The 17,971-nt window shown below is 46.9% G+C and overlaps 1 protein-coding gene across 2 annotated transcripts in view; it reads right to left on the bottom strand.

Annotated features, from left to right (window-relative positions):
• LOC144891382 (cytohesin-2) overlaps positions 1 to 17,971 on the bottom strand; it is a 119,974-nt gene that overhangs the window by 59,378 nt on the left and 42,625 nt on the right. The window contains exon 2 of one of the 2 annotated variants that reach the window (XM_078774744.1): positions 12,966 to 13,112. The exons of the other annotated variant lie outside the window; for it this stretch is intronic. The gene's annotated coding sequence lies outside the window, so the exon portion shown is untranslated. The remainder of the gene's footprint in view (positions 1 to 12,965; positions 13,113 to 17,971) is intronic. 2 annotated transcript variants of the gene reach the window in all.

The raw sequence follows: 17,971 nt of genomic DNA, 5'->3' as shown, positions 1-17,971 counted from the left end.
CCTCTTCGTTACCGTTCGGGCCGTGGGCTTGACTAGATGCAAGGCCGCACTTCATTTTGTCCAATAAAGTGGTTTTAAAATATTTTTTGATGGTTCTTATTCTTATCATTAGATGCACAACGTTCGTAGGAAGGTATAGATATGTGGATTGCAATCGGATGGCATGGGATTCGGGAGTTAGGAACTCCGGGGTTTTAGAAACTTTTTTCATTGGTAATATATGCGATTCCTTTTGGAGGCCCTCGAGAGTGGGCGGAGGGCCGGAGGCTCGGATTTTGATTTTGATTCCGGATTTCGCAGTCGCCAGTACGTCTTAACACTCGATACAAACTGTCCCTGCGAAATTTCCAGGATTTTCGGTAAAATTACTTCAGGTTAAAATTACATAGGAAAAGTCCATGTTAAATCTTCGTTGCCGAAGGACTTATGTTTTGCGAAATTCATCCCGACTTCGCCTCTAGGACGATCGAGGGTTATCTGTAGATAACGGCAACCTTTATTTGGAGAAGAATGGGCAAAAATTGACCGAGTTATTCAAAATATTAACTTATATAAAATAGGTCGTTTGAATGTACAGCGCGATGACGTCACCACGTCTCGCGGCACGGATTTCGATTCACGCCGAGTCCGCGGAGAGCTTGTTCCATCGTGCACGCCGTCATTTCACAAGGAATTTTAATTCTGTATCCAGTTTTGCCACGAAAATAAGGTCCCTGCATCGATTGCGATATCTTCCTTGGTGAAAATCGGTCGATTTGAAGTTATGAAAATAAAATGCGATCGTGCGAGTGAAGAGCCATTTTTGAGTCGGTTGTCCGTTAAGGTATTAATGCATGGCAAGTGATGGGGTATTTTATCTATCACTGGGGAACTTTGTTGCTTAACTCAAGAACATTCGATTAATATTTACACTCGATGGAGGGAAATCTCCCTAAAAATTCCGAGAGTTTGCGCTCCGGGTACCTCAAGGTGCACTAATTACATACGCGATTCCCCAATCGCTTCACGGCAGAATGTTCACTCTGGAAATTCAGAATGAGTATTCTTCATTCGATGTACAAGCAAGGGCAATCTTTTATTATGAGTAATAGTAACCTTTATTGACGAGATTCTGATGGAAATTGATCGACTTAATAACTTACGTAATAACTTGTATTGGCGCTATACGTGATGACGTCGTGACGTTCGCAGCACGGCCTCACGGCTCGGAGGAGATTTCGTTGTGCACACCTTTATGCTTTGTCCAAATTACAATCTGTCTACATTTTTGCCGCAAACATCATGTCCGTGCGTCCACTGGGATATTTCATTCGATGGAAATCGATCGATTTGACGTAGTGAAATAAAAAAAAAAGACGATCGTGACTCTCCGTTGCAATCCGCCGTCCAGATATTATTGTCCTATGCTGTCTCAATGCCTTTGAATGTCATGAATCTCCTTCATTGCCATGCATATTGTATATTATATATATACGAATATGGTATATTATATATTGTGGTCTGATGTCAGCATTCTGACTGTTCTAAAGATAGGAGATGTGAATTTGCTGCTGTTATGCAACGCCAATGCTGTTGTGAATGGTGAAGGTGCTGTGCTGGGTTCCTGAAGGTAAGTGGGTAGGTAAGTGGGTGCAGTGTCCTTTTCCCCTGGCTATGTCCAAAATCTGTTCCACTCTCACCCCTCTTTTTCCTCCCTCCTCCCTCTTACCCCCGTTCTCTCTCTCTCTCCCCTGATTGGAAACATCCACCAACCTAAGTTACTCCAAATAAGTCAGGTACACAGCCTCTGAGTTGAATAATCCTACTTGGAATTGCGGTTTTAAATTATCAATTGGAATTGATACACCTCATATGACCTCATATCAATCCTATCACTCTAACGTTACCTTCATTAGGTAACCATTAGGACATCAGGTAACAGGGCTATAGGTCATTATTGAGGGTTCAAATTACTTAAGAGACTCCTATGATAATGAGTGCCCCTCGATCAGACCCCTTTTTCCTCTAAGATGTGGGATAATTCTGTCTAACCACGCCGTTTGCTAAAAAAAAAAAAAATTTTGGGTGCTTCAGTTGTGGGCGTGCAGACCGGAGGTATATCCAAGTCTCAATTACATTACTCTCTCTCTCAACCCACTTCGAGGTAAATAGGGTCTTACCCCTGCCTACCACATAATGTTATCTAAGGTATTCCCCAAATAGAGGGGTACCAGCCCCTGCTTAGTGTTGTGGTGACACGAATTATTTAATTATTTCCTTGAAGAATCTCTCTTCCCTTAGGTTGACTTGGGAGGTAAATACAGGGCTGTAAGTTACTAGCGCGGCGGTAAATCACTCAGGGGACCCCCCTCTATAACTAAGGAGCACATAGGCCCACCACAACCCTACGATCAACTGAGGATTCCTTAATCTGGACAACCACCAAAACCGTAGGTTATATAGGACTTCAGTATAGGGATGTTGCCTGAGGTAGATTAACTCCAGAATTTCACCTATCCCCTCTGTCAACTCACTTTCAGGTAAGTACATAGTTAACTCTACCTACCACATGAGTTATCTAAAGAATTCTTCCCGAATATAGGGGTAACAACCCCCTCTTAGTGGGGTAACCCGATTAATTTAATTATTTTATTGAGGAACTCCCTCCCCTTTTAATTAACTTAGGAGGTAAACACAGGGCTGTGAGTTACCAACGAGGTGTTAAAGTACTCAGGGGACCCCTCTCTATAAGTAATGTGCACATAGGCCCACCACAACCCTCCGATAGACAAAGAAGTGTTGAATTTTGACAACCTCCAAAACCGCAGGTTATACATGACCTTAGGGTGTGCACGTTGCCTGCGATTAAATAAACTCGGGATTTAATCTATCCCCTCCGTCAGCCCACCTTTAGATACATACGTTGTTAACCCTATCTACCACATAAGGTTATCTAAGGTAGTCTCCCCGAATAGGGGGGCAACGGCCCCCTCTTAGTGCGGTAACCCGATTAATTTAATTATTTAATTGAGGAATCTGTCTTCCTTTCAGTTGACTTGGGAGGTAAACACAGGGCTGTAAGTTACCAGCGAGGTGTTAAATCACTCAGGGGACCCCTCTCTATATGTAACGAGCACATAAGCCCACCACAACCCTCCTACCGACAAAGAAGTGGTTAATTTTGACAACCACCAAAACCGCAGGTTATACGTGACTTTAGGGTGGGTGTGTTGCCTGAGGCGAAATAACTTCAACATTCCATTATCCCCCTCTGTATACTTATCTGCAAGTGGAAGGACAGTTAACCCTATCTACCACAGCATGTTATTCCAGTTACTCTCCCCAAATATGGGGTTCACGACCCCTTCCTAGTGCGGTAACCCGAATTATTTAATTATTTCCTTGAGGAATCTCTCTTCCTTTCAGTTAACTTAAGAGGTAAACACAGGGTTGTAGGTTACTAGCGAGGTGTTAAATCACTCATGGGACCCATCTCTATAAATAATGAGCACATAGGCCCACCACAGCCCTACTATTGACTGAGGATTCCCTAATTTGGACCACCACCAAAACCGCAGGTTATATATGACTTTAGGGTGGGTGTGTTGCCTGAGGCGAAATAACTTCAAAATTCCATTATCCCCCTCTGTATACTTATCTGAAAGTGGAAGGACAGTTAACCCTATCTACCACAGCATGTTATTTCAGTTATTCTCCCCGAATATGGGGGTAACGGCCTCCTCTTAAGTGCGGTAACCCGATTTATTTATTTATTTCCTTGGGGAATCTCTCTTCCTCTCAGTTGACTTGGGAGGTAAACATCTCTTCTTCCACCACCTTCTTCCACGCTCAGCCTTCCTCGGTCTTCCCCGTCCTCTCCTTCCTCCCCCATTCATTTCCATCACTCTTGTCAACCAGGCACTCTCATCATCCCTCAACACATGACCACCCCACCCCAATCTGTCTCTCCTAGCAGCATCAATCACAGGTTCTAGTCCCCCTCATCTTTCACGAATCATCATTCGTCTTTCTCCTTCTCAACGAAACTCCGCACAAACACCCACCGACTCACTCTCATCTCCACCACATCGTCATCCATCTCCATCCACCTCCATCTCACACCATCCACCACCACCTCCATCTCACTTCCATCACACCTCACCTCCACCCTTGCCAGCCTTCATGGCTGCTCTACGTCCATTACCCACGTCTTTCCCATAAATCATGACACTTCTCACACATGTAGTATACACCTCCCGCTAGCTTCGATGACACCCAAGCCAACATTTCCTCCATCCACAGCGTCCTCTGTGCACACTTTGCGTTTGAAGCTAATCTACCACATGGGTTTAGGACCCTCTCAGACCACTACATTGTTGATGAACCCACTTAGCGCACATTAGGCATTGAGGGAAATTCACTCCGACACCCTTCCCAGGACACGGCACATGACTACCCCCCAACTCTTCCCATCTCACCACATGCTTGACCACTTGCCACCGCCCTTACGCTTCTGATACTCCCCTTCAGACCTTGATCCACGCACTCCCTTCACTTGTTCATCCTCCCCCTCAATTCATCCATACCTTCCACAACTAACACCGGATCGTCCGGAAACAACAACTCCCACGGGCAACCCCCCTTTATGTTCTGAGCCGAAACCCTCGTCATAGTTACGGATAGTAGAAATGAGAATCTGCAAGAGCTAAGAGTTACAATCAATTAATTAATTAATAACTAATAAATATTGACAGGTGAGGACATAACAATCCTGGGACATGAACAGGAGGATGGTGGAGTGAGCAAGCTGGTTATCTAACTCTCGGCGGGCACACAGGGGCATAAGGACCGTGGTTATATCTATTTTCATTACCCAATGGGAAGCACAATGGCTGGAGCAAGAGGTAGGTCAAGAGATGGGAAGGTACCAACACCGCCTGGTAGATCCAGCCCCTGTCCGCCAATCCTTGAACCACACCCTCCTCCCCCTCCTCACCCTGTTATCCCTCGGCGCGGGACTCGGGGGCCGGGGATCTGGTCTGCTCTCGCCTGGGCTGCTCGCGGTGGGGCCCGTGGGTAGGCGTCGCTGGCGCGGCACGGGGTGGTGTGTGTTCGTCCCTCGCCCCTTTGGGCGGCGGGATCCTGGTCGGGCGGTCGTGTTGCCGTGGGCGTGGGGCGGCGGGTGCCGGGGGCTGCTTTACCGGGTGGGCCGGGCGCGGTGCGCCGCTCTCCCTTGTGGCTCCTGACTCGATCGTGATCAAATTCTCACCCGCGATTGCCACCAGGTAGGGGGTTCAGGGCGTCGTCGCCCGGCAGTTGATCGAGCGCCAGTGCCGGGCACGCCCCAAAGAAAGAAGGACAAGCGGGTTCATGCCTGGGGTGCGCTAAAGGATTGGTCGATTTGATGGGTCTCCCTCGGTGCAGGGTAGACAGGCTGGTGCGCGTCAATTCCCTTCCCCCCCCCGACCCGCCAATGTTGCCAACGTAAGGGACAGTGGGATTCAGGGAGGAAGGTCCTGGAGGCCACTAGGGGACATGCCGCAGGTGCGGAAGGGGGGCCAGATCAGCCCGAGCCGACTCCAGAACTAATATCCATACGGGGCGGCTTTGAGACACCCGCCCGGGACGTGGGAGTATGGAGGGGTCATAGAAGGGAACGGCGGCTCGGCTGTCTACCCAGACGAGCGGCTCTCTTCCTCCCTCTCCCCCTTGTAAGGGACTTCGGTCTAAGGGGTGGAGGCTCGCCAAGGACCACGCGAGGGGTAGTCGCAGTTGCGTAAGGGGCCGGCCCAGTCTCAGGCTGACTCCAAAAACAGTCCGTGCGGGGTGGAATTGATACACCCACCGTGACCTGGCCGCTCGGAGGAGTCGACGAAGGGACGGGCAGTCAGACGGGCCGGCCAGACAAGCGGATATCGGCCTCCCCTCATAATTGGCAGGGTCTCGCTTCAGCGTAAGGGGCTGGCCCGGTCTCAGGCTGACTCCAAAAACATAGTCCGGGCGGGGTGGAATTGATACACCCACCGTGACCTGGCCGCCCGGAGGAGTCGACGAAGGGACGGGCAGTCAGACAGGCCGGCCAGACAAGCGGATATCGGCCTCCCTCCCCTCATAATTGGCAGGGTATCGCGTCCCCCCGATCGTCCCCGATATCCCGGAGCCTAACGGACGCAGGGACTAAGATCGACCACCGTCACAGGGACGAGCAGGGACAAGCATGGGGAGCACTGAACCCTGAAGATAGGGACTAATGGTGGTAATCGCACACCGCCAGTAGCCAAGATGAGGGACATGGGGCGCAAGAGGTTGCCTTCTCGGCGAGAGGTGCCTGCGAGATGAGATCGCCCGGGTCGGGGGTCTGTGGGGGCAGACGCGGTGGCCGGCGGTGCGGTCCGGCTGGGGGGGCACCCTCGGGGGTCGTGGTCGTGCGCCCAGTGCCTCGGCGGCTCGGGCCGGGTGACCGTCCGTCTGGGGTGTGCGGGGATGGGCCCGCGGGCTCGTGGTTGTGTCTAGCGCTCTGGCCGCGGATCCCTCGCGGCCGTCGGGCGGGGGAAGTGGCCTGAGAGTCGTCGTCCGATTTCCGCTGCCTGGGGGGTGACCCCGAGCCCTCAACCCTGCCCCTTCTGCCCCTCCTCCCTCCCTTCACAGATGAAAGGGTTATAGGGGGGCTTAGCGATACCATCGTAAGCTGATATAGAACGAAAAACAGGGGGACTCACGTAATAGGGCGGGTGAGAAGGTTAAATGTACAAGCAGGGGTACGCTCAGGGTACTCTAACCCCAGGTGGAGTTAAGGAAGAGCCTGGAGTGGGACCAGCACGATGGGCTCATGGCGTGACCGGGCGATTCTCCTGGAAGCCGACACAGCATATTGAATAGGGTGCCAACGGAATAGATCAAACAATGATGTTAAAGTAAGCACGGATAAATAAATAAAGACATAGGTACACCGACAATACTCCAGGCCTAGAGGGATTTAAATAACAATCCACAGGGCGGCGTGGCCGGGACGATACCGCCTTAGTTCGGGGAAATACCAGGGAACAGAGTTACAGTAACAAAATGCATAATGGTATAATGGTGTTGTTTAAGGCCATTCCCTGCTAGAGCGGGGGTCAGTCGGCGGTCCACATGACAATCTTTCCATTGCCTGATTTCCTGCATCTCGCCTCGTTAACCCCCTTGCCTTGTTAACCCCCCACATTCCTTCTTCCACCATCTCTAGCCAAGCCTTTCTCAGTCTCCCCCATCCGCTACTTTCCTCTACATTCGTTTCCATCACTCTTCTTGGCTAGTCACTTTCATCATTCCCCAACACGTGACCAAACCATCTCAACCTGTCCCCCCTCACGGCACCAACCACAGGCTCTATGCCCATCATCTCTCGCAATTCGTCATCGGTCTCAACCTCTCTCAACATGTATAGTTGGGGAGAGAAGGTGGAAGACCGGAAGGGAGAGAGATTATATACATCTATCCCGGGGCAAGGGGAAAAAGAAAAGAAAGAAAAGAAAGAAAAAAAAAAAAAAAAAAAAAATAAATAAATAAATAAATAAATGAATAATAATAATAATAATAATAATAATAATACAAATGCATTATCCCTCTAACTCTCTTCTACTCTTCTATGTTTGGACGGTTTACGTTGGATATTAGGGTTACGGGATATTGGGGGTTGCTAGTATTGGGGATATTGGGATATATTTGGGATATGGGGATATATTGGGGATATTATTTGAGAGATTGGGGATAGTATTGGATGTGGGGGATATTGGGGTTCCGCGGGTTTACGCATTATCCCTCTAACTCCCCTTTTTGCGGCTTCACGAGCCTCTGTCTGGTGAGGGGGCAGAAGGAGAAAAGAAAAGGAAGAAGGAAAAAAAGGAAAAAAAAAAAAAAAAGAAAAAAAAAAAAAGAATAATAATAATAATAAATTAATAAATAAATAAATAAATAATACTAGTAATAATAACAATAATAGTAATAATAATAATAATACAAATATATCAATATCATGTCATGAGGGAAAAGTATGGTCCCTCTAACTCTCTTCTATTCTTCTAGGTCTGGACGGTTTACGCTGGGTATTAGGGTTTACGGGAAATTGGGGTTCACTATTACTGGGGATATTGGGATATATATTGGGGATACTATTTGGGATAGTGGGGATATTACTGGATAAGGGGGGATAGTGGGGCCTACGCGGGTTTACGCATTGTCCCTCTCATTCTCTTTTTGCGTCTTCACGAGCCTCGATCTTGTATACCCCAAAAAAAAAAAAAAAAAAAAAAAAAAAAATGCTTATATTTGAGGTATGTTGCGTATAGATTGTGCGTAACTGGACTTAGTCTTAAACAGTGGCCGCCGTAGCTCTATTCAGCTTTACGGTGCCTCACTCACGATATTTTGTGGCACCACAGTGAGTAGGTTGCAAGTTACAGGACTGAGGGGAGGTGTATCGATGAGGCAGGCGAAGGTGCTGGAAGAGGACTCCCCACTCCTCACAAGAGAGGACCGGACAAGGTCAACCCAAGGAAGGAGGTCACGAGGTTACACATACACATCCACGACAGGTGAGATCACTAAAGGGTCCATGTACACATCCACGGGCCACGAAGGCATGTGGGCCTGGGGACATATGGGACGGAGGTCACCTAGTGTGGATGATGAATCTCTCCCGATCGCGCTTGCCCTCTTCTGATGCCTCTCGATCTCTCACAATCTCTCTGGACCCCTCTCGATCGTTCTCAATTCTCTCCCGATTCTTCTGGATCCCTGTCGACCTTGCATGTTCCTTCTCGATTCCTCTCAACCCTTCTCGATCCTTCTCAATCTTCCTCAGCCCCTTTGATCTTTCTCGATCTCCCTCGATCTCTCTTAATCCTTCTTGATCTTTCTCGACCCTTCTCGACCTTTCCTGAGCCTTTGCGATCTCTCTCGATCTCTTGGTTTCTCGATCTTTCTCAACCGGCCTCAATCTCTCTTAATCCGTCTCGAGCCTTCTCGTCTTCGATCTCCCTCGATCTCTCCTGATCTTTCTCGATCGGCCAATCCCTCCCTGAACCTTCTCGATCCCTCGCGATCTCTTTTAATTTCTCTCGGCCTCTCACTCTCTCTCGGTCTTCCCGACTCTCCCCGATCCTCCTCGATCCTTTTCGACCCTTTTCGACCCTTCTCAATCATTATTGGACCCTCTTGACCTCTCTCGATCTCTTGATCTTCCTCCATCTTCCTCAATCTCGCTTGATCTGTCTTGGTCTGGCGATCCTTCTCGGCCCCTGGCGAGCCTTCTCGATCTCTCTCAATCTCTCTCGGTCTTTCTCGGTCCCGCCGGGCTCCCTCGGTTTCTCCTGATCCCTCCCTGCCCTTCTTGATCCCTCTCAATCCTCGATCCTCCACGACCCTCCTCGATCTCTCTGGTCTCTTGAGCTTCCTCGAGCTCCCTTGCTCTCTCCTGACCCCTCTTGACCTTTCTCGATCCTTCCTGATCCTTCCTGGTCCTTCTCGATCTCTCCTGGTCTCTTGGATCTCTCTTGAGCCTCCTCGATCCCTCTTGATCTGTCCCGATCCTTCTCGATCCTTCTTAATATTTCTTGAACCCTCTTGATCTCGCTGGGCTCTTTGATCCTCCTCGATCCTGCTCGATCCTTCTAGGTCCTTCTCGGTCACTTCCGGTCTCTTCGATCTTTCCTGATCGCCCTCGATCTGTCTTGATCCTTCTCAGTCTTTCTCGATCCTCCTCGATCCCTCTTGCTCTGTCTTGATCCTTCTCGATCCTTCCCAATCTTTCTTGATCCCTCTTGATCTCTGGGCTCTTTGATCTTTCTCGGAGTCCCTTGATCTCTCCGGGTCTTTCTCGACCCCTCTCGATCTTCCTTGGTCCCTCTCGATCCTTCTTGATCCCTCTCGATCCTTTCCTGATCCGTTCTTGATCCTTTCTTGCTCCTTTCGCGATCGTCTCCTAATCCGTCGCGATCCGGCCGGATCTTTCCCAAACGCTCTCCGTCTTTCTCGGTCTGGCTCGATCTGTCTCGATCTCTCTCGATCGGGACGGCCTATTGCCCCATTGCTGATGCCTACTCTCTCTCGTGGGCTCGCCGAGAAACACTCGGTTTGCCGACGGGAGTCTTTACCCCGCCCCCCTTCTTTCCCTCAGTCAAGCCAACCAAGGCGACAAAGGCCATCCACCCAGACTACCAACCTGACGGCCAGCCAAGGCGACAAAGACCGTCCACCAGACTACCAACCTGCCGTACACGTGAGCCGTAACGCGAAGCCGAGCGACGGGCCGGCTCAGCAAGCGGTGCAAAAGCAGTTCGGGCTATCCCACCCTCCCACCCCACATGATTATTCCCGCACTCACTCCCCACGGTTATGTAACGCTACACCTTCTTCCTTCCTCCGTTAGGGCATCGGACAATGTTGGGTGTTTGCCTCGTTTTAGGGCACGCGTCTCTCGTCCGAGTAATGAGGGGCAGAGTTAATTCCTGAGGCACACCCAGGGTATAAGTGTTCCTCCCCTCTTTTTCCAGGTTCGCCTCAAATCGGTCTCAGGCAATCTTGATTCCGCGCTCGCTGCCCGGCGCTTATCACAATAAGGACAGGGGCCGTCACCTAGCGTAAGCACAGCCATTCATGCATGTATGCACTTCACGTTGAGGGCATTAGGTGACACGAATGTATGTCTAAGTGCACCCTCCCTGACCTCCCTGAATGTAAGTGAATGTTTACGTGCACTCTCTCATCCCTCCCCGGTCTCAGATAACAATGCACTCCACATGTCCGGTGTGTCAATGTATAGGTGGAAATGTTATGACTTATGATGCACACGCATGCTCGGTGTTCCGCCTTCCCCTCCGTTACTCATGTACGCATTTCCATTTGTATGATTTTGCAGGCCCACAGCCCGTCTGTTTTCTGGGGGGGGAACAAGTTGATGATTTGGGAAGTTCGACCTCGAGTTGACCTTTGACCTTTTTGACCTCAAAAGTAATTGGTTTCCCCATTTAGTGACTCAATATGCAAAAGATGTTCATTTTCAAGTCAATTGGATGAAAAATGACAATTTTAAAAAGTCGACCTCAAGATGACCTTTGACCTCAAAATCAATAGGCTTCTTCCTTATGACAAACTCTACCATCTGGTGAAGTTTTCTGAACATCGGTTTAAAATTGTGACCTGTAGGTGATTGACAGACAAACAGACAGAAACAAACAAAGACAGAATAACGTACAAGACCAACCAATATACTTGAAAAAGCTTCGATTTTGCAAGCAATAAATAGAAAATGAATAGTAAAAATAGAGAAATTATAAAAATACAATATTGCTGTCTTAGCATAGTAAAAATGGAGCCATTGGAAAGCTGACCGATTTTTCTTAGAACAAAAATTTGTGTCCATTTAATCATAGAGATGCGTGTTTTCATCTGTCTTTCTTCAATTGATGAAGTGCGATTCCGACCTTCATGCAGCAGTTCTAACATTTTCTTCATCATACGACAGCAGGAACCATTTAGAATAAATCGTGACAGACACGGAAGGAATACACAAACAACCACACCCACCACAAAAACAGCAACAACAACACCAACAATTACGGGTTTTAAAAGATCCTTTTCCGCAGTTTCACTTCATATTACATAGTCATTGAGACTCACAGATAGACACACAATATGTTTTGAAGTACAACATGCTTTGTTTTGATTAAACCAGTCAGCGAAGTGACGGATACGCACGGCTAGTCATACATAAAACAAAGCATGACAATCAGGCGTGAGATGTTCTCCACTCTCTGAGCAGAGTAGAGTCGTGTTCTCCGTCCATGGAAAATGTCTCGACTGATGAGCCAATGTATGATAGCGATGACTCCATGAGTTCATGTAATGTGGTATGCATAAGTGTGCAAATATGATTAATAAATTCATTTTTTGCAATTGTTTTTATGTTTTGCTATGCATTATGTTTTGCACTCTGTCAAAGCGTCTTTGGACTTCCTGAAAAGTGCTATATAAAATAAATGCATTATTATTATTATTATTATTATTATTATTATTATTATTATTGTGCGAAGAGTTGTTGTTACTGTATACTGTATCACACGGTTACTGTGCACCTTCCATCCGAAAGAAAGCTGCATAAACCAACCAAGGAAAGCACTTTGCTGTTCCAAACCCTATCCGAGTTCTTCAACAGCTACAGACATTCACATGTTACATTGGGATTCTCACGCTTGTACGACTTCAAGTAATTAACTCGTCATACTATTCCAAAGGCCAGACTCGATTGGAATGCAGTTCCTTATTTGGAAAGGTAAGGCAGCTGTTTCCTTTGTGAAAAATCCCGTTGAATTCAAATATTTGTAACACGCAAAGGCAGCGTTTTGAGAAAGCCATCTTAATCAGGAATCTTTAAAGTGCATAGCTCGATTCTCGATTTTGGTTCCCAACGTCCAAACAAACTAACAATTTTCGTCGTGTGCTGCCAACTTGTGGAAATAACCAAATCACGCTTGAAATGTTCAAATCAAAGCTTCCAAGTTGATAGCTAACTGCATAGTATTAAAACTAGTCACATTCAATGCTGAGAATTTTGCAAAGATCTCATGTGCCCACGATAGGGTGTGCCCAAAGTGAAATACGTCAACACATACCAGCTCCTCTATTTACAGTAATGTTTGTTATCTGCAGCAGCTAAGGCTTGAATGATAGAGGATCTGAACCTAAAATCAGAGCAACTTTAAGCACGGGATCGGGGCTGCATCAAAGTTCGACAACACATTAAATTGGGGTGGAGGTGGCGGATTTTGCAAATGAACAAATAAACCTAAATTTAAAATGAAAAAAAACCATTTAAATATGGAATAATAAAGGGAATGGTGGCTCTTCCACCATTGGGGTGGGCCAGATGGTGGAGAGTAGTGCTGGGTGGCTCATTGCTCCAGAAACCCTACCAGGAATTTGTCATTCTCCCGACGTCATTAGCTCACCATCCAGCAAGCAGCGTGCCAAACCAAGGGGCTCGTCTTTACTCTCCAAGACTCCCTCCCTCCCTCAACATCCTGTTCTTGCTTCACTTCCTCTCTGACCAATAGCACCAACGCCCATGCTGGGTGAACCGGGCTGAACCGACTTGGCTGGGACGGAAAACATGGTTTGAATGGAAGGGAAGATTGTAATCACAAAAAGTGAGGAAGCCAGATTAACACAGGCTTGTGGAGTAATGTGCAACTATGAAATCATTGACACATGGCTTCACACTCATGACTATAAAGCCTCACCCCACCAAGGCAGAGCTGACAGCACAAACACACAGTTAAGATTTCCATTACACTTGTACACCACCAGGGGCCTTCCAAACATTTCCATATCATGCTTGTAACTTTACACTACCCAACAAAGGCCTCAGCGTACAGGGACATGCTCATGCTGTAAAATGCATTTACTCATTTTAATTATACACATGGAATGCGTAACAATTTTATACGTCGACTGCACAAACTATAAAACCAAAGGTGAGGCAATGACTCCAACAATAGTGATATGGAGGGCATACAAAAGGAAAAGAGGGATTGTACTCCGAGCATGTGCACCAAGGTGCTTTCTGAAGGACGCTGTCCAAAACAATCGCATTAACACACGTGCTCAGCTCACCACTTCAGTGCAAATATACCAGCAAGGACCCTTAGTGACTTTAAACTCTAACTTTGTGTTTTGGGTACGTTTCCTGACCCCCACTTCACCAATTCGAAAATCCATATTTAACAAAAATATAGCACTCGCTAGAGCGCATACGCATATGTTTACATTTTGTATTCCACTCATAAGCCGGATCTGTATCCAGACCTGAACCAACATCGAATAAGCTTGTTGTCACTTCCCCAACTCATCCAGTGAAGAATCACTTGCAAATTACAAATAAACTCTTCTATCTGGATCAACAGAATCGAAAAAATTCATCCACGGCAAACACAAAACCTATCCAAAAAGTTTCGGCCGACTCCGTCCGTAACTTTGAGATATCGTGCTTTATGTCGTTTTTGGCCCTATCTCTCAATGGTGAGGAATTGTTTGAAAAGTTATCCTATCTGGATCCGGATCTTCACAAGTATGGAATCAAATTTTTATTTATTTATTATTTTGGATACAAGATCGAGGCTCGTGTAAGACCTAACATTAATCACACAAAAAATTAAAACGTACACACAAAACATACAATAAAGGGAGCGGGAGACAAGATGGGGAAAGAGAGGGAAGCACACAAGTACAACGGCAGAGAACAGGGACAATTCGTCCATGTCACACACTCAGCCTGTCCACCACATTATGTCCGAATCTGTGCATAATATTTGAGATATTCTACCCAAAGACAGAGACAAACAGGGGGAAAAACTTTTAGTGGCGGAGGTAACAAGCTATGAACATACAGGCTCAATCATTAGGATCTTCCAAGAAGGCTAATCTTGCCAACCCATTCCATGCTCGTATTGGCAAAGGACTGTGGACCCGGAGTCAACCATGGAAGGTCTCAACCAAAACGATGGCAGATCTCATGCCTAAAAAGAAGAGAAATCCGAGTAAAAAAAATATGCTATTCCACTACGTTTACAAGAAAGAAAAAGGGATCAAATCCTACTTTTACACGATTTACAAATCTGGTCTTCTTTGTGAACATATGCAGTGAGACATTCCCACATGGTCAAGAGTGGAGCATACAAATCACATTCAATTTCCCGCATGTACAATATCATAAAACCACACCTGCGTTTTATACCACGCCGCATCCTGCCAAACTCAATCAACCGAGCAGTTTGGGTTTTTGTTTTTTTTGCGTAGCAGAACATAGTTTTATCAATCCTCACAACATGTACATTCGGTAGCGTTGATCAATGAAAGGGCAATGGAAAAAAAACAAAAACTTTGAACACTAAAAGGTTAAATAAGGAGAATTCAAGTGTTTGTTTTTAAGCAACAACTGCTTCGGTTTTGAGCAATTTTGTTGAAAAAGCGTTCGAATATTTTTTTGAAGATTTCAACGATTAATCTTTGCTTTCATTGCAATTTGCTGATAATGTAGCTTTTGCATCTACAAAACTTGCTCCCTTACTTTAAACACTCCAAAGCCAAACTTTACCGAGCTGCGGTCCAATCAGAGAAACAATCTGTCTCGCCAAATGGTTTTTCCAATCAGATGTGAGTAAAAATAGATTTTTACCTGCGCAACCGAAGGTGGACGTAGGATATGTTTTCAGCCATGTCTGCCTGTCCGTCAGCAGGATAACTCAAGATGTTGACGTATTTGGATGAAACTTGGTGGACATGTTGGGTGTGTGACAAGGACGAATTGATTTTGGTGAAGGTCTGGATTTGGATACTACAATTTTAAAGTGATTCTTCACCATTGTGTCCAAAATTCAGGACGAAAAACGATATCTCAAAAAGTTGTGGGCAAGTTATGATAAAACTAGTTGGAGATGAGTTGGTTAGGTGATGAGAACAAGCCGATTACAATTTGGTTCAGGTCTGGATCCAGATCCGGCTTATCAGTGGGATACAAAACATAAACTGTCTTCTATCGACTCCTCTCCGGCCTTCCTCCCCCAGCTCTCTCGAGGCTCTGTCCCCCTAATATTCCTACAGGTCGCACAAGATCTGCCAGCAACCCTCTTATGGTTAAACTGCCAAAATCAAGACTCTCTGCTCACATTCACTCCTTCATTCCTCTTTTCTCCCACCTCTGGAACAAACTCCCTCACTCTCTTCAATCCCACTCCTCCCTCCAGGTCTTTAAAACAGCTGTTCACCACCATCTCTTATCTTCCCCCATCCAAAACCTTGATCTTTTCTACCCCCGCTAATTTCACCCCAGATCCACTTTTTTGAAGAAGGTGAAAGGATTTTGGAGTTTGCTGATGGAGCTGATTTGTTGATTTGTAATACTCAGTTCTAGAAAGAGGATAATAAGCTTGTTACATACACGTCAGGTGGGTCGACGACAACCGTTGACTACCTGATGGTGTGTAGGCAAGATAGGGGGCACCTCCGGGACACAAAGGTGATCCCGGGGGAGGAGGCTGTTTCACAGCACCACTTGGTTGTCTGCGACATAAGGGTGAAAGGTGCGAGGAGAGCTCGGCGGGTGACGTACCAACCAAGAATGAAGGTGTGGAGGTTGAAAGAGGTGACAGTAAGGGAGGCATTAAAAGAGAGGCTGAGTAGGGTAGAGGATGATGTGGTTGAGCTTGAACGTGGTTGGATGTCAATGAAAGCTAGTATTTTGGGAGCCGTTGGTGAGGTATGTGGATGGAAAAAAGGACCACCGAGGCACTCGGAAACATGGTGGTGGGATGATGAAGTTGGAAAGAGGATTGACAAGAAGAGGAAGAAGTTCAAGGAGTGGCAGAGGGCGAAGGGTATGGGAGCAGAAACAGCAGAGCATGAAAGTTATAAGGCAGCCAAGAAGGCTGCAAAGAAAGAGGTAGCAAAGGCGCAGGAGGCATGTAGGAAAATGTTCGGAGAACGCTTGGATTCGGGAGAGGGTCAGAGAGCAGTATTCAGGATTGCAAAGCAGATAGCGAAAGAGAGGTGTGATGTGATGGGGGTGAGTTGCTTGAAGGATGAAGTGGGACAAATCATTGTGGACCCAGATGGATTTAAAGGAAGATGGAAAAGATACATGGAAATGCTGTTGAATACAGAGAATGAATGGGATGGCAACATAGAGAGTAACCCAGTTTTAGGACCGGCAGAGAAGATAACTGAGAAGGAAGTTGAGGAAGCGATAAAAGCAATGAAGAGTAGAAAAGCGGGAGGGCCGACGGGAGTTGTGGGAGATATGTTGAAGGCAGCAGGAAGTTGGGGTATGAAGAGAATGACAGAGATCTGTAATCTGGTGGTGAAAGAAGGCCGCATTCCAGTGGTTGGGAACTGAGTACCCTCGTCCCTCTATACAAGGCGAAAGGTGACCCTCTAGAGTGTGGCTCGTACCGAGCGATAAAGTTATTGGAGCATGGAATGAAGGTATTGGAAAGGGTGTTGGAGAGGAGGATAAGGAAGAAAGTGAAGATCGACAAAATGCAATTTGGATTTATGCCAGGAAGAGGAATGACAGATGCGCTTTTTATTGTGAGGCAGTTGCAGGAGAAGTACATGGAGAAGAGGAAGAAGTTGTTTCTTGGGTTTGTTGATCTGGAGAAAGCATTCGATAGGGTTCCACGCAAAGTATTGACATGGGCAATGAGGAAGTTAGGAGTGGAGGAATGGTTGATCAGAGTAGTGATGGCAATGTACAAAAGAGCGCGCACAGCTGTAAGGACGAAGGACGGGAACAGTGGTGAGTTTGAGGTGAAGGTGGGAGTGCATCAGGGGTCGGTACTAAGTCCACTACTATTTCTAGCTGTGATGGAGGTGCTGGCTTAGAACGTAAAGGATGGTTTACCGTGGGAGTTGTTGTATGCAGATGATCTGGTGTTGATTACGGAAAGTATGGATGGACTGAAGGAAAAGATGAACAAGTGGAAGGAATGTATGGAGACAAAAGGTCTGAAGGTGAATATTGGAAAGACGAAGGTGATGGCAAGTGGTAAAGCATGTGGTGAGGTGGAAAGAACTGGAAAGTGGCCCTGTGCTGTGTGCAGGAAGGGTGTCGGAGTGAACTCCGTTCAATGTACAATGTGCGCTGAGTGGGTTCATCAAAAATGTAGTTGTCTGAGAGGGTCATTAACCAGTGTGGCAGCTACATTCGAATGTAAGGTGTGCACAGAGGGAGCTGCAGATGAAGGAAATGTTGAGTTGGATCTTGGAGACGGCATGAAGCTGGAAGGTGTGAAAACATTTTGCTACCTCGGAGACATGCTGGATGGCGAAGGTGGATCAGACTCAGCAACGGTTGGTAGAGTGAGATGTGCATGGAAGAAGTTTCGGGAACCGAGTGGCGTGCTGATAAGGAGGGGAGTGTCGTTGAAGCTGAAGGGAAAGGTGTATGCTGCATGTGTGA

This window comes from Myxine glutinosa, chromosome 3 (assembly GCF_964187855.1).
Source record: "Myxine glutinosa chromosome 3, kmMyxGlut1.1, whole genome shotgun sequence".
NCBI classification, from domain to species: domain Eukaryota; kingdom Metazoa; phylum Chordata; class Myxini; order Myxiniformes; family Myxinidae; genus Myxine; species Myxine glutinosa.
This window is presented reverse-complemented; position numbering and strand designations above follow the sequence as displayed.